We start from the raw sequence: 25,619 nt of genomic DNA on the forward strand, positions 1-25,619 counted from the left end.
TTAGCACAGCCATATCATGTACCTTGTGTGCATCACTGGGATTCCTTCTTGCTTTGTCTTCCTGGTGGTCGTGTCTTATTGCTCTTAAATTTCACTGTTCTCAAAACCAAGTGGATGATGACTGAACTGTCACTTGGACAAGCAAAAACCCCTATTGCTTAAAGAGATCTCTTTTTGACTAAGGTACCTCCTCCAGACCTGTTTGCATCTTCTGTTGACCATTTAGTGAAGGAATTTAGGTAAACAATTACAACATAAGCAATTTGCATACTCCCAGCTCAGTTTCTTTGTCCAAAACTCAATGTCTTTCTGTCTCAAAAGCCTATTTTTGAGCTTATAAACAGTCTGCATTAAGTAGCCTTTCCATGTGGCAAATTTCTGAGGCCACTAGAAAGCCAAGAAGGACAGAAACAGCTGCATTCAGTAACTCAAAACCTCTTAATTCTGAATAAATGAGGTGGGGTTTAAAAAGACTGAAGTTTTTTGTTTAGAGAAAAGGTTTCAAAATTAGGAGGCTTAGGTTGAAGAAAAGGTTAGCCAAAACTCACTGAAGCTGAAATTAAGCAATTTTTACCATGTTGGCTAGCTGAAGTGGATTGGTTTAGAATTGGGGTCCGGTGGCATGGGGAATGGAAACAATCTAAACATGGTTTCTCTCTGAACAGTGGAAGTATAGGGTATAACAAAGAAAATCAAGGGTGTAGACCTTACGTTCCCATTGTACCTAACACCATTTGCAGAATATAGCTCCAAATGCAGAGATTTCCAGCCTGAAAAACACCACAGTCCTCGCAAAACAGGAGTGACAGCATGGCACTCTGTGGTGCTTGTGGCTCCCGGCTGCAGCTGCATCCATACTCTGAAATAGTGTGGTGGTCCACAGAGGGGGACCCTCCTTCCAGAAAGTCCAGGAGGTACACTGCGAGCCTGCTGTCTTCAACTGAGGTAGTGTGTTCAAAAGATGTGACAAGAGCTCTGTCTTAGTTTCTGCAAGCAATAAATCACTACCGAGCTGCTCACCTGAACTTGTACCAGCTCTGTGCTTTCCTGAGATGCTGCATGTCCAACCCGCTGTCCACAAGCTCATGAGATCTCGCCTGGTGCAGGCAGGTACCGCTGACACCATGTGTGCTGTTTTCCTATTTTCCTTAGTTAACCTGCTTTTCACTTTTGTAGCTTCGTCGCCAAAGTACTCACCGAATATCACAAACCCCCAGCTTGGTCAGCTGCACTTCAGGTTTGAGCCCATGTTTTCTATTTAAAATGCCTAATTGGTTGCCTGAAGTAATGAAACATTTTTATCATTTCTGAGGGCTGAAACAACTTAAGCAGAGGCTTGAATTACTATTGAACACTGTAATATGCTTTTTGTGAAAACAGTTGGTGTCGCCTTATGACTTATATTAGTCTCCTGGGGTATGCAGAATCTTTCTGTGACTATTCAGTAGCCATAATAATATGTGAAGAAATGCAACTAAAATTCTGCAACTTCTTTTGGTATAAATATATTTCCATTTCTGAAATGTTTATGCAGCTCTAGCACATTTATTTGCAAGATCCAGACTGCTTCAGTAGTACCTGGAGTACCTTAGCTTGGCTGGACTTGGCTCTAGGTGCTTGTGTAATACAAAAATAAAATCAAATTAAGCCTTAACTTCAGTAATTGAATGTTAGTAGCCAAAATTTATGAAGGAAACAAATTCATTTGCACCTGTATATTTGCAGAAGATGAATTTTCAGTTGTTAAATATGTGTTCACAGACAAGCGTGTGCACTCAGCCAGAGAGAGAGAATCAATATCACCCCTGAGCAGCAGCTCAGATTTCAGATATTCACAGCTTGTAAAGTCGAACTTGTGAAGTTTAATTGACCAGGAGTAATTTGAGGACACAGTGATCTGTATGTGCTTCATAGGCAGAATGCAACTGAGTTATTCACTGGAAATTACTTATTCCACTTTAGAAATTATGGGACACTTGCAACGGGGCTGTACATTTGCTAAAATCTTTAATTAGCTTATGAGCACTGTGTGATCCTCAACCAGAAACAGAACAGCAATTAGGAACTTGTTTTCATATAATTCCCTCCCACTATTGCTCTTCCAAGTAGTTCTTAAAGTGTCTGACCTGGATATCAGTAAGCACATACCTTTTGCTACAGCCGCGCAGAGGTTTAGCTGTAAAGGAGAAGATTAACAAGGGATCCATGATCCTTTTTGCTTCTGTGACTTTCAAGTTCAGAGCAGAATTAACCTGTGATTCTTGCCTCTGCTCCTCTGCTCAGACCAGGGGACAAAATGCCCATTTTTCTTCCTCAACTGCCAGTGAGTATTTACTGTAGTTTTTTCCCGGGGAGCCTTTGGCAGAGCTGAGAGTTTGGCTTATCCAGTTTCAGTGTCTTTTTTTTGAAACCCATGGCAAAGCCTTGCTCTTCTGTGTGCTTGTTTAATATTATGTGTCTCTGGAATTGCCAGGCAGGAATCTGGACCTGGTGGGAATGTGCTTCTAGGGAAATGGGACAGTCTTCAACCCCCCTAGTACTGTGAGGATTTGACTCAAGAATATAAAAGGTCAGCTAAGTGAGTGTTAAGAGAGAGTAAGGCAAAATTGAAGTGAACAGAAGTTAGAAAATAAGTGGCATTTCAGTTCTGGTTATAAACTTAAACCTTGGCTTTAATCTAAAATTGCATATAATTTATGGCTATTACTGCTGGTTGAAATAAAGTCATTTGGAGGAGACTGTCACGACATAGAGATCCCATATGAAATACTTCTGGTGTCAGAAATGTAATCTCCTTCTCTCCTGGTGTCTGGATTTACCACTTCCGTAAGCCTGTTAAATTAATCTCCAGTCAGGGTCTCTTCACTATCCAGCACACCAGGTTACCTCTGGCTAGGTTTGCCAAGGCAGCTGGGTCAGAGAGACCATGTAGTCACAGAGCTGTCATATTTGCAAATTTGGCATCCTAAATTAGACAATGTCTTCACTCTTAAGCTATAAATATCAGGAAACTGGTGAGATGGATATCCTGTAGGCATCTGTAAATTAGCTGGTAAGCCCAAAGTACAAAAAAGCAAGAAATGGAACCAATTCTGACAGGTATTCACCTCATGTTCAGGTGTAGGTACAGTTAATGTATAAATACATACTGTATATAAATGCAGAGAACAGATAGGGAGTGCAATTAGACACTGTTTGAAGAAATGTCATATCCTGACTCCAAGATTTAGATTTTCCAGGAGGCGTCAGTGGCAGAGATCTTTCCTTTTAGAAGATGAAAACTAAAATGGAGCACATAACGGTTTCTTTCTGCAGGCCTTCCTTAGGGCTAAATCTAGATCTTTAGGATTCAAGTAGGTAACAACCCATCAAAACTGTGAACTCGGGAGTCTAATTAGGAGACACGGTTACGATCATAGAATCATAGAATTGTAGAATCATAGAATAGTTAGGGTTGGAAAGGACCTCAAGATCATCTAGTTCCAACCCCCCTGCCATGGGCAGGGACACCTCACACTAAACCATCCCACCCAAGGCTTCATCCAACGATGCATGGGTTCCCCTGCCAAGGACCTGGAATCCCTCCCACAGTGCCCAGCTCATACTTGAATCTGATGAATGTTAATAATCTCTTACTGTTAGAAATCTTAACTGTTCCATTTCAGAGGTCGTGTCAGAGGGCTGTGGAGTGTGGGCTGGGAGTGCTGGGCACAGCCGCCTGCTCGACAGCCAGCCTGACCCTCAAGCTGGCTCACTGTTGGTGCCTGCTCACCACCCTTCTCAAACAGTCCCCTCTTAGCACTTTAGTCTGCATCATCTCTCCGTTAGGCACCTTTTTATGTCAGCTTTTCTAGAGGTGCAAGCCAAGTGACTGCTGCAAAAATATAAGGAATCTTCTGTACTTTGCCCTGTTTTAAAGCCCCTTTGTCACTTAACTGTACATGCTCCCTTCCAGTATGTAAGCAGTACGGTTTGATGGCTTTTTTTGCTTTAATCCAACTTGTTTGAAGGGTTAGAAGAGTTTGTTCCCTGTTGAAATTCTGATGCAGATTTTACAGCTTAAGTTCCTTGGTGTAGACACCCCTGAGAAGCTACCATCTCCATTCCAGGTCTGCATTAAATCCTTTTGTACAGTTTACCAGGGAACACTTTTTCCCATCCATTCCTGTTTCTTCTGGAGTGGAAGAGGTTGTCTTCCTTGACACTGGCTTGGCATCCCAGCAACCATCCTACTCCCTGGTCAGAGTGGAAGAGCAGCTGTGGTCTGATATCTCTTCAGTCTGCTCTAGAGATCAGTGGCCACAACCAAACTGTCACTACACAGATATCCTTCCTTTTGCCCTTGCTGTGGAGAAATGCTGAATGATGATGACGCTCAGTGGTGGCAACAGCATTCAAACATGTGTTTCATTGTACTTCAGTACCTTCGTTTCCATGGCTACCAAAGAAATTGCAGGTTTGCTACACAGATTGGTAAGAGAGATTTAGAACACCAGCCCATATGCTACAGCTTCCTGAACCTCATCCTCCTCTCCTGGGCTCAGACATGCTTCTCTCTTTCAGGGATGTTGGCCTCCATTGGCTACAGTCACTGCCAGGCTGCTTCTGGTCAGGCTCAGAGCACACACCACACTGTCCCCTTGTGCTGCTCTCGGCTGTCAAGGTTTTAAGCAGGGAAGATGATCTGTATTTTGATGTACAGTCAAAAGTGCCTGGGGGGATGTTTCCTCCCTAGTGCTTGGTTATTCTGCCACTCTCAAGTATAAAGCAACTGAGTAAAGGCATATTTTAGCATGTGATCTTGGAGCTTTCTGCAGAAAGGCTGCTGGTGGAACATAAACCCAGCCAGAATAAGTAAAGAGAAGCCCATCCAGGCCAATATCTGTTGTGACTGGAGACTGACAGCATTGTCCATAGGGAGGATTACAGAAATGCAGAAGCATCAGAAATAGTCTCCCTGTGTCCAAGTAGGTGCAGTCCTGCTTTCCTGAGTGAAATATGGTATCTCTGTGTTTATTTTCTTAGCAGTTTTTTCTATTCATTTGCCTAGTTGTGTTTGAACTCATATCCAGCTTGGCCTCTGCAACAGCCCAGCTTAACTATGCACTGCATGAATAAATCCCCTTCAGCTGTATCTTTCTATGCATTAGCAGTCCCAGTTCATTTAGCCATTCCATAACTGTGATTATTGCCCATCTTCATGTTCTTTCCACTTCTAATAAATCCTTTCTGAGATGGATAGGGACCAGAACAGCTCATGGTTGTCACGATGCAGATATATTGTGGATTTTCCTGTCCTTCCCTGGTAAATACCAGTATCTGGATTGTTCCTGAGCATAGAAGCTGGCACTCTCTGTCACAATACCAAAGTTTCTTTCTTCACTGCTAGTTACAAAGGCAAAATGCATCTCTGTGTGTGCTGACACAGCCCTCTGTTTTGAGGACTCTGCCGAACTCCTTTCTTAGGACCAACCTATCCCCTGGCATGCCTTGTTCAGTGGGATTGAGAATACAGCTGCTCTTGGACACAACACCAGCCTTTGGACTGTTGATGCAGAAGCTGTGATTCACACTCATTTTGAGGTTCCTTTCCATGAGGTGACCTGTATCAGTATGATCTTTCTTGAAGGCCTTCGTCTTTCACCATCTCTCTGGGAAAAGGGTGGGACTCTGGGCTCCTCTTCTGTAGCAGGAATGGGTTAACTGCCTGTCAAGGTATGTTTCAAGTGGGCACTTCTGCACTATGGCTACTTTGGTGGTCCTCCAGCTTTGCCATCCCACAATGCTTTGCCTTTTTGACTATTGCATGTCTTCTGCCCAGAATCCTAATCCAAAAGTGAGGATGGGAGATCCTCAAACCAGAAATGCCACCCTCTACCCTGATTTAGCCCAGCTCGAATTTTAGGTAGTTATTGACCATCATTTATTTGAAGTGAAAGACATACTGAAGGAGACAGTTCTGGTGCTCTGACAAAATTGTCCTGTTGTAGCTAACCATTAAAAATTGCACAGAGTGGTAATTACAGAAGTTTACTTGTTACAGCTTCTGAGGTAACGTGGTCACAAAGCACACTCAGACAACATACCCTGAACTCACCAAGTTCCTCACAGTGTGTGCATTATGCCTGGCACATTCAGCCACCCAAGAAGTGTGTTTATCTGGTGATAATCAAGTCAATAGAGTGTGTTATTACACTTGAGTGTGTTATTGCAGTTATTAAATAGCTTTCCCGAGGTTTATAAAATAGCTATTTTTCAATAACACTTTGCATCATACCACCATGAAAGAGAGTTCGTGAGGATTTTTAAAGGTCTGTTAGCAACATACCAATTTAGTTAAGCATTGTAATTGAACTCAAAAACTCATGAATAAAACATGAAGTAGATTAAGCAAGATGAATGGAGTGTTGAGAGAAGATCCCAAATGTGTTTTGGCTAATGCTTTTAGCATTAATTCTCTAGAACCACCTTCTTCACCTGCTACTAACTGAAACTGCTTCATCCTTTCAAATACCTACACTGCTGGGGAAAAGTTTCCTCTACATTTTCATCTTTTACCAACTTGAAGGGGAGAGACTGTATAGGATGGCTTCTCAGAGGCATAAATCTAGCATCTAAAGAAATTTAACTCTGCCCTGTAAACACAGCATGTGTTTAAGATGGTTGAAGATTTTGTTGCCAGATTAGAATAAATTACATTAGGGATGCAGGAATTTCAATGATTTCTTCTTTTTATAGTAGATCTAAGTGTGTCTTTGCACTACTTAATATTTAAACAATTCTTTTAAGAGAAATTTTAATTCTGACTTGGATCATTTGGATTATCCTGTAAGCAATATAATTTCAGGTTTAGTTGTCTAGAATATTTTCTTTTGGCCCTTACGATATTGTTATTTGCGTTTTTAATTTTGTACATTCTGACTAAATCTGTTGAAACAGAACAGTACCATGGACTGTTTCTGGCAGTTTGACAATATATAACATCAACCTTGCTGAAAAGCAAGGGTGTCTGTTCTCTGGTTCCCAAGCTTAAGAGCATCACCAGATTTACTCACTAGGCATCACTGCTCCCTCCCATAATAATGCATTCTGTGAATTTGCCCTCCAAGTTTAATGGAGGACAGTGCTAGCAATCTGGAAAATTTGGCAACATTACTCATTGTAAAAAGCCTATTTACATATATTAACTATGTCTTGCTTAAGTCTAACACTAGATATCCCTGAATATCCTGGCAGCACTGAACCTCTCAGGTACCAGCACAGCAATCAGCATGCCTTCGCTTTTGGCTAGGTTAATTTATGCAGCTGAGTCAGCTAATAATCACCATGAAAAAAACAGATCCAGATGTTTACTGTGAAGCACTGAGTTCCTTGGACAGGGACATTTACCATCACTGCAGAAAATAATCAAGCATCGAGGCAGGCAAAAGACCCATCTACTGTAATGATCTGTCTCTGGCCTGTAGCAAAAGTCAGGTGAATAACATAGAGACAGAGCAAGGTTACAGTGATACTGCTTCAAATACTTTCCCAGTCTTCGGTCATGTGAAGCATAAATATTTTCTAAAGCAGTGATTGTGCCTGTTCTGAAAAGCCTTGACTGAGTTTTCTTCCATTAATCTATCCAGTAAGTTTTGAATCCCTATAAACACTTGCATGTACAACCTCCTGTGGCAAGGAGGTCTAATGATGTGGCAAGGATCTTTCAGTTCATCCTGGTTGTCGTCCTGAAGCGTTAGTTCTAGGAAGTGGATTACATGGTAGGTGGTGTGGGGCAACTATTACTGAACTCTTTGAGCTGTTTTCAGAGGCATGTAAAGGAGGTATCCAGACAGCAAGACTTGAAAGCAGGAGTAACTCGTGTTCAGTGGGCATACTGTGGCTGGGAAGCAAATCCCAAGGGTTTGGATGAGCTCTGATCTCCTCACTATAATGTCTCTCTTCCATGTGTTTGCAGCTTACTCTAACAACAAGTGCACTCATGTTACTGTTTGAAACAACTCAGCCTCCTTTGAATACTGATGTGAAGTTCAGGTAGTGCTTTACAGAGTACAATACACAAGAAAATTCAGAGCTGTTTTAAAGTCCAGGTGTGCTTCCATTTGTTGTGCCGTGGGACTGACCTACTGCTGTATGCAAAATCCTGTCTGGACATCCGTAGTTTCCCCAGCAGTTGTCACTCTTCACGGCAACTCCTACCTGCTCTGCTCTTGCGTGTTGATCTCTGTTACAATTTGTCAATGTTACATCTGCCCCATTCTGTACTCTGATTAAATTAGAATCACAATAACCAGTTGGTTGTCAGACAAAGGAAATGTCTGGTTTTATTTTGCATAGAAGACATGCCCTCTGCTCTGCTGCACGTTCGAAAATTTCCAAGGAGTGATAAGACCTCAGTTTTGATGGGATTCCTACATTTCTCCAAGGATTTGTTGGGAACGCGGCAGCTTGGTAGTTGAATATTAGATTACTAAATTGCTGAGTGCAGGAAAGATGTATTGTCTATGACATACAAAGTACTTCCTAAAAAGCTGTCCACTCCCTTGCACTCCTTAAGAGCAATCCTGACATGGCAGCAGGCAGAAGCCACCCTCCTATGATGCCACAGCAGCAGAAGGACCTGAAGAAAGCTGCCTTTTCAATCCATTGGAACAATCCTGCTAACAGGACCTGTGCCCTAGTGGAGGATAAATGACAAACCAAGTTTGGAAGGCCTGCGAAGTCCTGACAACACCTGAATTTCATATGCTATGTGGTTTTTCTTTTTGTTGAAAGAGCAGGGTATCAGTAAAGCATTTCTCCCAAGGACTATGCGCTGAATATTCCCTTTGGTGTTTCTAATAAAGCCCAGGGGCCTTGCCACAGTGTTCAAGGGATTCCTTACCCATATCTGTATATCTGGTCATGTTCCTACAGGGATTACAAGTTCTTACTCATCAAATGATATTTTAAATGCAACATAATTTGCTGTTTCATGTTGAGGATATTTGGCAAATCAACAAAATCTCTGCTTAGTTGCTATTGTGTTAATATTTGCTATTTTCCTTTAAAAGGTAGTCTGTCTGCTGCAATCTTCCCTTGAAATCAGGTTGTTTAACAGCTTAAAGTCTTTAAACCAGCATGTGCCTGTTTTGTTCTCTTGGACCATTTTTTTTTTTTTCTACTAAGCAGTAATAGAAAAAACCTAAAATACAAGATCTGGGGCTTTTAACGTTCACTCCTTAACTGTGCATCCTTCTGGTTGGGCTCAGCTAATCTCTGGATTCCAGCATCAAATATTATGGCATTTATCTGTAAAACTCATTTGTCCTACACAACACTCTCACTTGAGAAAATCCCCAAACCAGAAACTTTTCCTGCTAGGTTCATTTATATTCTGCTGTCCAAGGAGGAAAAAAACCCGTAGCTTCAGACCAGTAAGCAACTGCAACCTTTTCTGTAGACCTTATTTATCTGATATTAGCTGTATTGTGTATTGTACTGTATAGGAACAGAAGGAAATCAGAAGGTGCCTGCAATGCTTGTAAATGTCAGTCAGCCCTCTCCAGATCAAAAATTGTGCACCCACCATGAGAAAGTGAGCAGGTTGGAGCACTCATAATGTTGTGCTCTGTCAGGCTATTAGGTTTTCACCTCAGGAAATTCAGCTTCAAATACCATGTAACCTGCCCTGACTGGTCACTCTGGAACATGTATGCAATATACAGAAAAAGTTAATAAAAGTACATCAGGCACCCCCCACTGACAGCTATTTAATTACCAGTCATTTGCTGCTCACACAGAGGAACAGTGTGTTGTCCTCTTGGGTGCTTCATTAGTACCATCCAATTTTGGCTATGTCAAGGTTTATTTTGTGGTCAGTCCTTTAAAAACAGAAAAAATCAAATATAATAAAAATATAACCTGCAGTGTTATAACTGTCAGGGTAGCAAATATTGCTCTGCTGAAATCAGACCTTCCAGCCCGGTTTTCACATGCTGTAGTTTTCTTTTGTTGTGTCAAACTATTGTGAGAATAAGAAGGAAATTTAAGAAGAAAAAATAAAATTCAGGTTGTATTGTTCTCCCACAGTGCTATGCCCAGGGCTTTCTGCTGCTCTGTCACACAGACCTGCAGGGGATTCCAGGCATGCTCAAAGGATTAATCCCTCTCCTCTCATCCACAGCACAGCTCACCAATTTATTCGGTCCTTCAGTCAACCCGAAGGTTAGTGAGCACCGATGAGCACTACAGAAATGCAGTTTGCAGCTGATTTAAGGTGGGAGAGCTGTGATGTTTGTTGTCCTTCTCTTCCCTTAATTTAAGGTTCCATTCGGGCCAGTGGTGTTTAAATATCCAGATCCCACCCTGTGTTCAGAAGGAATGAGATTAAAGTGAGGGACTCCTTAAATAAATCTCATCAGAGCTCTTAGCAGATTCTTGGGCCTCTTCTGCTATCACAGTTTCTGGTTTTCCTTGCTCAGCGTGATAATCGCAACAGCTCCTGGATTTATACACAGGAAGAGGATTAACACACACACAACACTATCCTTCAGAAGGTGCAATTTATGTTTATCTTCCTCCTGCTGCTAGTCCCATCTATTGATTTCCAGCTGCTGCCTTTTTACCTAAGCCTTGCTGCAGAGGGATATTTAGTCAAATACAAGGTCCACACCTGTTCCTTAGGAATGGCTCAAGCTTCTTTAAATCTCTTTCAGAAACAGGACTGCAGCTCTGTGCTGGAGCCAGGATCATCTCCCCGTTCATTCCACCTGGTCAGCCTTGTTTTTCATGTTATGGTCACTTTATGAAGGTGGCAGCCATAAGCAAACTGGGCACTTCATCTCTAGGGATGGATCTGTTCTGAACTGCCTGTTTAGACTAAACTTTGCTGGGAAGGAGTTGGGTGGATAGTAATGAATTTTGTTTTCCAGGACATTTCCACATATTACCGCCATACCTGCTAAGCACTGTGAGCTCCAGATTTTTTTCTGTGTTTTATTGAATTTAATGACCCTTCACTTTTGTTGCGTCAAGTTGTTTACTGGGTAGTTGCTGTGTGTTGTCAGCCAGTCCAGGTCACCAGTGGCTTCAGTTGGGTTTATTGACTCTTTTATCTTGCCATATTTCTAGCCAACCCCTGTGACTAATCATTGCATTTTGTGGTGGTCAAAGCACAGTGAGCTCAGGCTTTCTACTATATGCAGAGGCTCTGCTGTCAGTGACTGGTTTAGGATTTTCTTTCCAGAGGCTCTACAAGTTTCAGTGCTCTCCTGAAAGCTGCAGGCATCCAAGCTGGAGAATGCTCAGGTTCGTATTCCTTTCTGTGAGCTAGCTCCAGCACATAGAAAATGTCCTTTGGAAAACAATCATGCTTGGGATCACTGCTGCTCCGTACGGCTGTTGCTGTGCACAAGCAGCAACATTTGTGTCTCGTTGAGCTATTTCACAGTTCAGAAATGTACAGAACAGACAATGCTGTAGCACTGTTGGTTCCATGCTTTTCTGTTGCTTGTTTTTGCTCAAGATCACTTAACAGAAGTGATTCTTTGGCTGGCTTATTCCCTCAGCTAGTTTAGAATCTGGACATGCCCGATGCTAAGTATTCACTTTAGGTTTCTTAATTCTGTTTGGTGAGGTTTCTGGCCCCAGTGCTGATACGCATATATAGCTGTAATTAAGTGGGGATCATGAGGTAAATTTATTTGTATAATCCAGAGGAACGTTATTAAGAAGCATTTTTATACCCTGCTTTTTTGCATTAAGAATGTGGACTTACTGAAGCAAAGTGTCTGTGGGAACATACTGATTTTTTAAGAATAATTTCTTGGATGCCATTCTGATTAAACCTGGAGAAGTGAATCAACACCCTGAGAAAAGTGCTGCTGGTATTTCAGGTAAAAGTCTTGGGTTCAATTTCCTCTTCAAGATCAGCAGACCAGGCCCTTGAATACAGATTCTTTGTACACACAAAGTATTCTAATCATATTGTGACTGCTGGGAAGACACCAGCCTTTTATGATCTCATTTTGCATAGACTAGTTTGGAAGAACTTGTGCTATTCCTAACACAGATTGAGTCAAAGATGTTCTCAAGTCTCAAATATTTGTGCAGAGAGAAACATTTTCCTGTCCTGGTGTAGTGTAGACTTTACAGTGGATAAATGTACAGATATTGCAATGGTTTTGCAAACTCTAAAATATAAATTCTTATCTTTCTTATTTCATACTTTCACAACCCAAATCTCAGCTTTTAAAGAAAAGCTTTGCTTGTTACTGCAACAGCAGCAACCAAATCTTGTAATCAACTAAATCTTAGCAGCAACTAAAAATCATCCATACAAAGCTCCAAGAACCAGGTTGAAAAGTTCATTGCACCTTCTATGCTCAAATGTAGCGTCATTGATTAAGAACACTTCTTTAAAAGGATTTTTTCCATACTGCTATTTTATTGCCCAGATAGTCAGATCTACTTTCAAAAATCAGTGGCTTTGAACTCCACTTATCAGTATAAATTCATTACCTGAATTAATCTGGGTCTGTAGCAAATAAGAAAGGTATATCCAGTATTATGTTCCTAGAAGTATTTCTAGTCTTACTTTGGCAAAACACTGTTTTTAATGGTGTAAAATCTTGTTTTAATCTTCTTGCAATTGAGATGGGAAGAACAGATTACGTGATACTTTTGCTATATCTACTAACATGCAAACACTACTTTAAACGTATATCTATTCCTGATGTTATTACTGGCATGTATATGCTAATGGAATAGAATATGTATACCTTACAGATGTAATTAGGCATCTACCCTTTCTCCACCACCACCACCCCCCCCCATCCTTCATGATGAAAGTAAATTCTAATTTTCTTTTCTGCCTCTTTTCCCAAATTCAACCTGGCAGGGAGAGATTCACCACACAAAATAATGCCAAGTGTTTTCTCTGGGGATTCCTTTGCCTTGGCTGCTGACTTGCAATTGGGTTTCTTTTATCCCTACTTGAAGGGCTGATTGAAAAAAGCCATTCATTTGTAGTTTGCTAAATTTAAGTAGAAAAAATGCGAAGGGGGGGGAGGGAAAGCACTATCCAAATCAAGCTATTGAATTTCACTGATTTAAGAAACTGCAGCATCTCTTTGAGATATCTGCACTCGTATAGTTCTTATGGAGGCAACAACCACTTTAGTCAAGCCAGCTGCCAGGTTTAGTGAAGCTGAGGACTATATTACCCTCCCTGCCCAGTGGCATGCTAGTAACTTCAGAGCTCGGCCACAGATCATGTATAAACGGTACCTTGTTAAAGTCTTACCTTCACATCTAGAGATATTAGAATCTCTCAGTGCCTAAAAATTTACAACAGCCAGTTCAATTACTTGCATAAAACTTAGCACAAAGATGTTGGTGCAGCTGCCAATATATTGAGTTTGAAACTAAGAAACACTCAAATGTAGTTATGCTGTGTGTCCTAGTTACTCTTCTTCCTTCCAACTAAGCAACTATGGAGACAAAAATCTTTATTTGAGCTTTTTAATCAAGTAGGTCATGAAATTAGCCACAGTGATGTAATCTTGACTGTGTAGGGGAACAAACACTCGTGCTTTCCAGATGTCCATCTACTTGTCCATCTGTGGCAGAGCCTCCAAAGATGGACAGGATGATGTTCACCACAGTCTTTTTTCATGGGAAATACAGCATCCCAGAAGGACCTTTCCTATGCAAGCACAGGCCAGTGAACTCTAGCAGGAGTCCAAATTGCCATCTTCTAGGGTAGTCATGAATATTAAATCACACTCTAAAATGATTATATGAAAGTTACCCCACCTGACCAAGTAAATGAGCTTTTCCTCCGTTTTCAGTCTCTTTGGGTGAAATAGATTTGTAAGAGTGTTCTGGTTTTCTTAGTACCAAACAACACAGAAGAAATCAACTCAAGAAAAGTCAACACAGGTCAGTGAGCAAACTGAATTGTCATCTCTCTGCCTGAAACAGAATTGATGGCTACATCTTAATCAGCAGCGAGCCTGGGGAATCAGAAAAACCCTTCTCAGCCCATCTTTTCTGCTGCATGGGCTAAGGGACTTTCTGGGTGATGGCAAGAAGCATGCTCATGGCAAAGGGCTCCTCAGGAACAGCCACTGCTCCTTGGCTTGTCCAGTCCTTGTAGAGCCACTTCACACGGTGAAAGGAAATAATTTTTGTTTTAACATTTATGTTCTCTAACAGACATCAAAAGTGATTTCCTGAGATTAGTGTGGTATAAAATTTTAACTGGCTTTGTATAGCCTTGTTCTTTTTAGACAGGAAGGGGATTTTTCTCCTCTATACTACAATGTGCTTTGGCAATAGCAGTCTTATTCTTTTATCAGCGGCAGCTTGGGATGGGCATAATATTTATAAATGATGCCATGAATAAGTTATGCAAATCACCCAAATGAGAACCAGTAAGCTTTTATATCCTGCCAAACAATCGTGTATTGTAGAAATGCCACATTTTACAGTCAATTTGAGAAATGTTTTAGAGACTTTAAAACATTAGTGCCCTATTTTTCATATTGCTCAACATATACAACAGCATTCATTAGTACCATGAGTCCAACAATAGAACCTTTGGAATACGAAGGAAAAAATAACCGTAATGGATTTTTAGAAAACCTAAGTGACTTTGAAGAGCTTCTTGGAACTTCATAATACTGCCAATTTTTTTAAAGATCTTGTCTAAAATTGAAAACCTGTATGACTGCGAAGAGGCAATCTGTGCCTTTCTGCTAGTATAAAAATACCATTTCTTAGTGAATGTAAATGAGCCATTATAAAATAAATCAGCAGAAAGTAATGGATTCTCTTAACATATTAAGCTCTCCAAAGGGCTCATCTACACTGCAGAATTTACTAGTGTCTGAACTGAGCTGAGGATTGGTGTCTGCAGGGCTACATTCACTGTGATTTTTAACGTTGTTCCACATCCCTTTCCATGGTGTCCTGAAGAGCATCGGGTTTAGGAAGTTCTGACTATCCAAAGTAGGGTTCCTGGGAGCTGTGTATCCAAGGGAGATTTGCAAGACCTCTGCCTTTCCTAATTCACTAAGGAGCTACTAGTGTAAGGCCAGCAGAGCTAACTCAGCTTGTCAGCTTCCGCACTATCGCTAGCTCATTTTTGAGTGACTTACCTAAATTTGACAACACTCCTGAATTACTTGTAAGCTTTTATTTTTCCAGCTCACAAGGGGCATGTGGATTCTTTAATAGCACAAGGGAACGTTGGAAAGCAAATTGCTAATCCCAGCAGTAGTGCACACAACTATCCTCCCCAAGTCACGGGAAGAAACAAAGGAACATCTTGGGGCAAAACAGACAGCAGCAAATGTTTAATTGATAGGGAATGGCAACTTTGTGGGAACTGCAAAATAATAATGTAACAAATAACTTAAAATCACAAAATAATTATCAAAATAACAAATAATAACAGAGTAACAAAATAATAACAGAAAATAATGTGTTTCCATGGGGTTGTTTTCCAAGCAAAAACGTTTTCATGCCACAGTACACCTGAAATCCTTCCAGCAGCTTTCCACCTCCCTGCTAAAGAGCTGGTAGAAAGGGCTTATAATTGTAAATCTCCTTTAAGTGTTCACTTTCCGGACAGCCTTTACTTAAGAGGTTACAGAGTAGCAGCGCTTCTTTTCTGCCTGCTGCTCTGCTCAGGTCTGTGCTGAGCTCCATGGCCCTGCTTTGTGTCAGGCCGGCAGCGTGCGCCTGCTTTAGCAGTGAGCTCTTTACTGCTGGGTAAGGGCAGAGGTGGAGATTTTCTAACCGTGATTTTTGCAGTGGGGTTTTTTGTTGTTGTTGATGTGTAAAATAATTTTGTTTTGACTGAAACCATGACAGAGGCAACTGGGCTGAATTCCTGGGATGGACAAAGCCCTGGCCAGGCCCTGCCAGCGGTGGGAGTAAGGGGAAGGCAAGGGGTGACATTTGAGAGGTAAAAAGCGCTGCACAGGGTTAAATATGAGGTAGAGAAGAGGCAGTGGGGGATGCCCATCCACACAGTAAAACCAGTCTGAGGAAAAACCCAGAAATGAGTTTGATGAGCTGGGGAACAGGCACAGTGAATGGGTGAGGAGATAGGAGGTGGCCATCTTGGGTGTGGAGGCCTGAGGTGAGCCTGTCCCATTCCAGAACCTTCTCCTCATCGCAGGGTGACAGAGTCCTGTGAGAGGTTGCCGGGTGCCCAGGGGAGATGTCTGCAGGGAGGAGATACTGCTGAGGACACGCATTTGGGGTGAGCTTCACGTTTGGGTCAAAGCATGTCACTTCAGCCTGGGGCACCGAGAGGGTTCGTGAGGCCTGGTGCTGGTGTTTCAGTTTCCTTGATTTACTGAGATGTAAAAGTCACCATGTTTTGCTCCCCCAGGGAGAGTACAGCCCCGAGCGCTGCTGGCGACAGTCTGAGGGCATCGTGCTGCCTCCGCAGGCAAACACAGGTCTTTGTAATTTTGTGAAAATATGTATTTTCACAAAAATACATATTTTTGTGAAAACATGCCTTTGGAATGATCGTTTTCCACACAAAATGAGTTCAGTATCTTGTGCTGCTACACAAAGATACTAAAAACTGTACCTCCCTGTACCCTGAGGGACCACGGGGCCTCTCTAGCTGTTTTTTCCCTGCACTTCTCCCTGTGTTACAGCACAGGGGTGTCTGGTGCTCTGTGTCCAGCCTGAAATCCATTGCACCACCTCCTGTCCGGAATACCAGCAACAGGCACGGGTTTGCAATAACCTAATTCGTTAGGCCAAAATGTTGGGATTGAATATAGACGATATCACTGCTGCGAAGCACCCTACAAGTTTTTGGTATTGAGAAAGTCACTATTACACTTGATTCTGCTGGTGATGTTATATTATGAGCTACTTCACCAGTGCTATGGCACGTGCAGTATATATTGCGTGTGTTCCAGAGACAGGAAGGGATGATGAATGGGTAATATGTGGCCTGCTTTCTGCTTCTGTTGATAAGTGACTGATAAAGCTGACAAATAGCTAGATTAAGTAAACGGAGCCTACATAACTCATTCAAAGTGAATAACTGTTTACAAATTATTGTTATCTGCAAAGTTTTCAGTTAGGAATGATGGATCCCACTCCAGTGTAGAAATAACGGGCCAGTGATTATGTGTATCAGGTACGTGAACAGTAAAATTGGCCATCTGACAGTGCTCATCCTCAGGATAGGAACTGGCAAGAAACAAAAGAGAAACAAATGTTCTTTGGACCAAGAGCAGCAATTTTTGACTCCAGCAAAGAACAAGAATCTGAATACAATAGAGGCTTCAGGATTTGGCTCCTAAGTATAATCAGAATAATTTGTAGGCTCTCTTAGAAGCTATTGTAACTAGTTACTACTCAAGGACCAATTTCCATCTCGGTCCCATGAGTGGTGTTTGCAGAAAATGTAGAATGTGTATCTTTTTATTAGAACAGGAAGAAATGCCTGCTAATATAATACTCCTGCATTTCATAATTCATTGTAGGATGAGAATGGGATTTCAGAGCTGTTCATGTTTTGATCTCATGTCTCCTTGGCCAAAGTAAAAAGCCATGTACAAACAATGTTAAGTTAAACAGATTTAGTTCATCAATGGCTGTGTCATATTTGTGCCACATGTGCAAGGAGGGGGAGGGTTTATGCTCAGCTCTGCATGATCAAGTGCTTGCTTTTAATTTAGCAAGTCGTCTCTGCAACATCCTGATAACAAAACATGGCTTCAGATTCCTGAGATAACATTGAGTGCCAATTGCACATCAGAGAGAAAATAACTTGGCTGGCAATAGCCTAGATTGATCCACAAAGTAAGAGGTTATAAACTGTAATGGAAGTGCTGACACAACCAAATGAGATAATACACTCCAGTACAGCTATCAGCACAGATGGAACATGCGGCTCTGAAGTGGCTCGATGTGGCCTGACCACTCGTGCTGGAGCAGAGCTATCAACGCGGGGGAATTAAGGTGATGCATGAGAGCTCGGTGGACCTGGGTGCTTTCCCTCTTGGGGGTTTGGCACCCTCTGCTGTCCAGTTTTTGAACAAACCCCCCCCCCGAAATCGGGCTAGCCAGGGGTCAAGAGCGAAGGAAACTCTGAAAAAATCAATTTCGGAAATCAAATCCCCACACTCTTTTTTGCTGCAGCAAACTGCAAATGTTTTTGGTTTTGTGGTTTAGTTGTTTTGGGGTTTTTTTGGGTTTTTTTTTTTTTTTTGGGGTGGTTTTTGGGGTGGGTTTTTTTTTTTTTTGGTTGTGGGTTTTGGTTTTTTTCTTCATAATAGTAATTCCATAATTGCACTGATTCTGTTTCTCATAAATAAGATGACCAAGTCTTGGCTCCTCAGGTTTCCTGAGCATCCATGTTGAGTGCAAACAAAGCACAAAGGCTGTGGTCCTGGAGGTGTCTCAGGTATGCTGGGACATTGAGAGGCTTCTACTGCCTCAGCACTGTCTCTGCACAGTGTGTCTGCATTTGAAACAACCCTACCACTGTGGAAATGCAGTGGAAACAAGCAGGTTCATACCTAACATCTGGCATGAATGTTCTCACTACATGAGCATCTTGTGCTGCAGCTGATGGCACGGAAAATTGTGCAGGGCACTGTATGCGTGTTTTAGCTATTTAGCTAAATGTTTATTCACTCTAGGTTTTTTTTGAAACAATTAACAAATGCTTTCCTTGACAGTGAGACGCAGAGCTTCACTGATGTAACAGGAACACAAAGGGGCACCTGGCTCTGCAGTAAGGGGAATTTAAACCTGACAGCTCCAGAAAACAGGATGCCCTTTTCTATTGTGTAACTACCTCCTTTGAATACCTCCTATATTTGGTAGACAAGTTGAAAAATATTCCTAGAATAGGCACAGCAGCCTGTAGGAAACAGCCTTTGTGTGTTCCTTATGCATTTTGCTTTTTGGATATGCAGTCGCACACTGTATTCAAGATAAAACCAGAAATTTATCAACCAGATCTGCAACACACAGAGTGGCAGTCTTCCCTTAATAGGATACCAGGAAACCAAGGCTGTGCTTTCCAATAGAGGTCCTTCAGTGGCTTCAATTATTAAATGGTTTCAGTTATGGCTTTACCAGTTTTGAGTTATCAGTGGCTTCAAGCATGAAATCAATGTTGGCTTGACAAGAATAGGACAAAGCACCCTTCTTCTGAGGGCACAGAGATGGTTACATCCTGACAAACGCTGCTTCATTCCTTCTCAGGTTGGCTCATGTTCTGAGTTATGTTCCTCTGGCAGTTTGTCTGAAGTCCAGAAGATACATATGTATATATTGCCTTGGATCACATGTACCCATGTTGCCTGGTTTTCATACATGGTGAGGAATGCCTCCCCCCATACAAGAAGGGGGGTAGCAACAATTTGCCCTGAGTGCCCTGGAGCTGTGTGGTTCTCATGGTACCAAGTTCAGCTAAAGGTTGTCCTTTGCCAGAGCTGGCTGCCTCTGCCCACTCATGTCCACTGTGTTCCTACGGAAAAGTAATTTAGAGAATGCAGCTATAGGCTAAATGGCTATTTGTTTCTCTTATGTTTCACTTCACTCCAGCAGTCTTCACTTTGCTTCATTAACAGAGCATAAGTAAACGAACTTAATAATCAACTGCTTTTTTTTTCCATACCCACTCTGCTTCCCACATCTTCTCAGACCTGGGAGGATATCTAAAGACTCCAAATGCTCATACTCATTTCTATTATAAGCAGAAGAAAATACACTGATTCTAAGAAATTTCAGTTTTGGAAATAGCTTTGGTTTTCTGCTGCAACAACCACAATCTTCTAAATAGACTGCAGCTCTTCACATCAGTCTCAATAGGAAATAAAAAGGAGGAAGTGCAGAAGGCAGCACTGGCATGATTTGCATATAGTCTTTGAAAACAAGCATCGGAGAGTGGCAACTGAAAACCAGCGTCAGATTAGGCTCTTACTGCAAATGTGCTCAAGTCAAAGAAAATATGACCTTGGCGGAAAAAAAACCCACCAAACCCTCACTGTAGCATATATCTGGGCAGGGGAGAAAGAAACCATGCCATTAGAAAGGCCACAGAATTAGAGAGAAGCCTGAGTGGTGGGGAAAAGCTAAATAAACTCCAGAATCCTTATTTGAGATCTCCAGTGAGTGGAAGCCATGGTGCCTAGTGCTGGCTGCACACAGGGCAGTCTGTTGCTGAGCCGTATATTCAACCACAGATTGGTTTCCCCAAGCATCAACCAAGACATTGTTTCTATTGATTTATTTTGCTATCTTCCCACTGCAGTGATAGGATGACAAAAGAACCACCTGTGGGTATCCTAATATATCTAATGCCAGCAGATTTTCAGGTTGAATAAAAACAATAAATCTTTCGAGGCACAAAGGGGAAGCCATGAGGTAAGTTAATTTGGGAAACTAAAGAGCATGATTTAGGAATATTGGGTTTGTTAGAATGGATCAGGCTGGTCCTCCTGGTTTACTATCCTCTCTCCAGGGATAGTTCCTAATGGATGACACACAAGAAGACAAAATAAGCCCCAAAGTAGTTAACTGTTCATTGACACTTCAAGAGACTGACCTGCTTTCTGACATTGCAGCAATAACTGTTATACCAGTAAGCACGGGGGCTGAGTCTCACTGTATTCTGCATATTGCAAGTGCTCCAAAAATCAGGTGGCATTTCTTAAAGAACCCAGATGCTTATCACTGTGTCTATCACGGGATGCAGCCTGTATTTTTCCCTGCAGCAGTTCAGTTAGATTTGTTGTGCAACTTCCTATTAAATTAAGGGAGAAAATGAATAAACATGTAAATCTGATCAACTGCTTAATATATTCACAAATAAAGCCTAAACCCATAGCTAGTCAAAGAAGGTGTAGAGTCTAGCACAAAATAGAACAAAGTTATCTTCCTCTGCAGTTCTTCCAATGGGTTTTCCTGTCTCCTCACTTCCATGAACAGGCTGAACTTGTCTTGTGAGGTGTTCCTAAAAATGCATATTAAGCCGTCATGTTAACATAAGGCTCCTCAGTTCTAATCTACTTCAAACCAGTAATTTTACACTCTTTAGAGCTTTCTGCTATTAAAAGCTTCCAGAGTAACACACCTCTGAGACTGTATTACTCTGCTTTCCCCTGAACAGGTACAGCTTGGCTGAAGTTCCCTTCAAGCACTGCTTTGCTAATGTATCTGGCGCATTCTTGGAGGTGCATCTGGAAAGGTTAGTTTTGGCTTTATAGGAATTTCAGCTCCTGGTTTCTGCATCATATTTCTGTTTCTGACTTTGGATTCAAACCTCAGGAATCCAGGCAATTTTCTATATCTTGATTTTAGATGTTTTCATAATTAGGCTACAAGATGATATATAACATGAGCAGTGCTATTTATGTGGCCCAAGAATGCAGTTTCTTGCAGACAATTTGCAAATTGTCTAATATACTTACACTTCTACAGATTACTTAAGGGAACATAAATAAAGACTCGGTATATCTTCTTTAATCTATGTCCCTGAAACCCCAAATAATATTGGTTCTGGTTGCCTTTGTAGTATAGTAAAGGCAGTAATACACACATGCCAAGTTCAGGCCTGCACCCTTCTCAGACACAGGGAAAAAAAAAATCAAATTGAAGTGAAGGTATAAGAGCTCAGGAGATATTTCCGAGGAAGCCAATAAAAGAGAAAAGCTAGGAACTGACACTCACCAATAACAGGATTCTTAAAGCTTCAAATTCGATAAACCCACAAACCAAAAGAAATTAGGAAGGCATTGCCGCTTCAAGACGGCATGCTATGGGATTTAACAAGATTCATAGGTATTAAAAAGTAATGGCATAAATTGGTTATTTAAAGTCAATATTGATTTGTTGCCAGATTCTGCATATCAACAGTCGCACTTGAGCGTCCATTTACTTTGCTCAGAAATAAATATTCCTGCCCAGCTGCATGTGTTAGTTGGAAGAGAATCAGTTTTCACCACTGGCAAAGGGACAGGTTGTTATCTCAAGCCACATGGTTCATTGATTTATCAGTGGTGGTGTAAATACAGAAATTTATAGGGATGCTGTCAAGATCATTTATTTAAAAGCTTTTTTTTTTTTTTTTTTTTGAAGAAGGATGATAGCATGTGCCCAGGTAAGAATGTGAGAGGCTTTCTGAGTATTTGGATGTATTGGTTGAGGTGAACTGTCTCTATTGGATGTTTCTGGCTGGCAGAATTAATTTATTTGTACAAAAGTATTTAATGATGCAGGGAGATTGTTATTGGAGGTTTAATTATTGTTTTGATCAGAGCTTCTATATGGGTGGTAGTACTCCTAACAAGATAATCATACTTTTTCATCTGTTAATGAGTCTTTGGAGTATTCCCAATGCAGTTTTAAGTATTAGTTGTTTTCCCACTCTTGGTTTAATTTCTGTGTTTCATTTGGCTTGCGTAATGAAATGAGACAGGCTGCTTTACTGCTCTTTATAATCCTAATCTGGTTTCCTGGGCTTGGGGTTTGGGCTGATCAAGATTTTCTAAACCTACGTAAACATTTCTAATCTGGGGAGAAAAAGCACTTCGCCCATAAACAGAAACAAATAAATTTGGTATTTGTTCTTAGGTAAATTACAATATTGGGTTTGCACAATTGCATTGTGGTATCTAAACTTTATCGTAAAAAGCATGTTCTCTGCCTCTGTTTTCCATCTGTATCTCTTTAAAAAAACGCCAAACATTCTCTGTATCTCTTCCTGCCAATAGCTGCTAATCAGTATTGTCAAGATCATAGTCCAATATAGAAAAATACAATATGGGCAGTATTTGCAAATGAATCTTAGCAAGGCTCTGTCCTTACTGAAGTTGAGGGTACTCCAGTACTGGGTGTGGATGGTAACTGTCTTGTACAGACGTTGTTAAATAGTGTGAGAAGCTGGAAAGTGGATAGAAATGTTAAAAAGAAGAACCATAAAACAGCAAAGTTAATATCATATAGATAGAGGGGATTTGCTTTTCTGTAGAGATATTCTTCTTGTAGTAATCTTCTAGATAGAAGTATATAGAGTGTTGACATACTCAACGTTTCACTGTTTTGTGACTATACTTGCTCCCCCTTTATTTAATTTTTTTATTTCTGAGTTTATTGGGCCTGGAGCTTATTGTTTTGAAGTCAATATTGGTTCAGTTACAGTAGTTTACATACAGAGATGGCCCACACTGCAGAAATATGAGAGCCATGAGGGACATGAAGAAGCAAGTGGTGTCTAAATGTTCATATATGCTGCCTGCCACAAGCACAACTAATATTTCAGTCCTCTATGTTATTCATCAGGTGACTGCTACAAAAATTGTACTGGGAGAAGGTGATAGTTAAGAAACCTCCTCCTTGTCTTCTGGAATGCTTGCATCCTGTTGATGTCATGGAAAAATAATGAAGACACTGACACATGTATTAGAATACAATCCCCTTCTTTTGCCTGTTGTGCTAACATCACTTGTTGACTGAACATCTCACAGAAACTGGAGGAATTCTAAACCCTGCAGAAGTGCAAAGTGAACATTACTCACTGAAAACTGAACTGGAGGGAAGGTGGAAGGTGGGTGTCCCATGCTGTGGGGACCAGTTTACAAATGCTTTCTTCTGCTGCTGCCAGCCAACCATCTAACTAAAGGCCCTGTAGCCATTTTTGGCACTTATTTAAATGACTGATAATGGAGCTACATGGGCCCTGAAGCTTTCTTGTGCCAAGTCTGGAGTCTCGAACCAGAAACAGGCAGGTGGGGAAGGGAAGGTATGGAAGAAGCCCCTTGGATCGCAATTTCTTCCTCCTGTCCTACAGCTGAACCTGATCAAGCATACCTGCACACCAACAAAATGCCTTTTAAAGAGAGCTGTCTTGAATATTTGAAACAAAAGAAAGCATTGCCTCAATAACTATTAATATCCCCAATGCCCACACCTTAAGCTACCAGCACATCTAGCACAGGCTGCTACCAGCAGGAGCATCTTTAACAAGGTGCCTGAAGGAGGTGGATGGTCTGGATTGTATTTACCTCATGTGCTATTGGCATGCTCCTGCAACAGCAAAGTGAGGAATCCAAGGGGGCTCTTCCCTCATGTCTGTATTATAGTTCCTTTGGGGATGCACAGATTGTCTTTCATGGGGCTGTTAGCTGAGCCTTTCATCAACTTTAAAACCAACATAATTTTCAGACAAAACAAAGTCTGAAAACAGGAAGAGCAAAGCAGAAGTCCAGGGATGTCACTGAGTCACCCACAGGAGGTTTTCTTCTGGGTTAGAGTTAGTCTGATTCACTGACCACAGATGGCAACTGCAAATACATCAACATATGTCTCTGGTTATTATCCCAAAAGTACGATCTGTACATTGATGCCCATGGGAATAGTGGAGAGCACTGAATGCTAGAAAATCTTTAGCAGTTTTTGTTCTTTAGTGTAATAAAACACTATATATTTTGGAATAAGACATGCAGTTCTAAGCCAACAGCTAAACATCATCAAGCATTTGCTGAGAAAGTCCCTATAGTCAGGGAAAACTTTATGAGTTCAAACCACTGTGTTGAGCTCCCTGTGAAGTAGAGAATTAGATGGACTTGGCTTGGTCTCAGCTCCCCCTTGAGCATCCTGGGCCACGTGGGTTTGCCCTGCTGCTCTGGTAGTGCCCCTGTTCCCCTCACAAACAACCACCTTTGCCCCATTAAGGGTCTGGGTTGCAGATGAGGGTGATGAAGGGTCCCAGGATTTCAGAAGCATTCTTGAATTTGCCGTATGAGATCCAAATAGTAGTTCCATTAAGACCAGTATATGGTACTTATATGTCTATATTAGGTCCAATCTTACTATCTTTCCCCACATAAGATACAAACAGTAATTCCAGTAGGAACACTATAGTACTTGTATGTCTGTGTTAGGTCAAATCTCACAATCTTTACTCAAACAAATCTGCTCTGGAAGTAGGGACAAAACTTTTAACCAACTTGTATCTAATTCAGATTAACATATCTTAAACTCTTAGAGCAATTGCCTCTGTGTTTTGCTCCCACTGACAGTTGCGATGTTCTTGTAGCTGAATTATGCCCACTTCACTGAAGGGGGATGCTCTGCTCCATGAGTTACATTTAAGTATAAGCGCAGGAAAAATTAGTTTCAAAACAAGCTTTCCTTAAAATGAGGAAATGACAGAAGGAAAAGATGGTGTGATGCTAACAATACACATGACTTACTGATTTGAGTACCAAGGGGTTAGAGAAACTTTAGAATTCCTCTTTAATCACTTACATGTAAACAAGAAAAATAAGTTTTAATGATTAAGAGGCTGATGATGTTAAGATACATGGATTGTTTCACGTGAAGCACGAGCTTGTAGGAAGCAGGTGAACTGCTGTGGTTCAGTGTGTTTGCCTGAAGAAGTGGAATGTACTCAGAAATTTGTGGTGTGAAGTTTCCCAGAGAGAGGCTCAGGAGCAGGCTGCTCTCCAGGAACAGTGTGTTTGCCACCGTTCTGACACGGGCAAAGGTGCGGATGGGTTGCTGCCATGGATGAGGGGAAACCTTGGAGCAGGCTGGATGGTAAATCATCTTAAAAATAGGAAAAGACACATTTTTTAAGG

At 41.3% G+C, this 25,619-nt stretch overlaps 1 protein-coding gene across 1 annotated transcript in view; it reads left to right on the forward strand.

Moving 5' to 3' along the window:
* The first annotated feature begins 21,151 nt into the window (after nt 1-21,151).
* The window catches only part of SFMBT1 (Scm like with four mbt domains 1), an 83,954-nt gene continuing 79,486 nt past the window's right edge, over nt 21,152-25,619 (forward strand). Inside the window, exon 1 of the mRNA XM_065687153.1 lies at nt 21,152-21,226. The gene's annotated coding sequence lies outside the window, so the exon portion shown is untranslated. The remainder of the gene's footprint in view (nt 21,227-25,619) is intronic.

This window comes from Lathamus discolor, chromosome 7 (assembly GCF_037157495.1).
Source record: "Lathamus discolor isolate bLatDis1 chromosome 7, bLatDis1.hap1, whole genome shotgun sequence".
Taxonomy (NCBI): domain Eukaryota; kingdom Metazoa; phylum Chordata; class Aves; order Psittaciformes; family Psittacidae; genus Lathamus; species Lathamus discolor.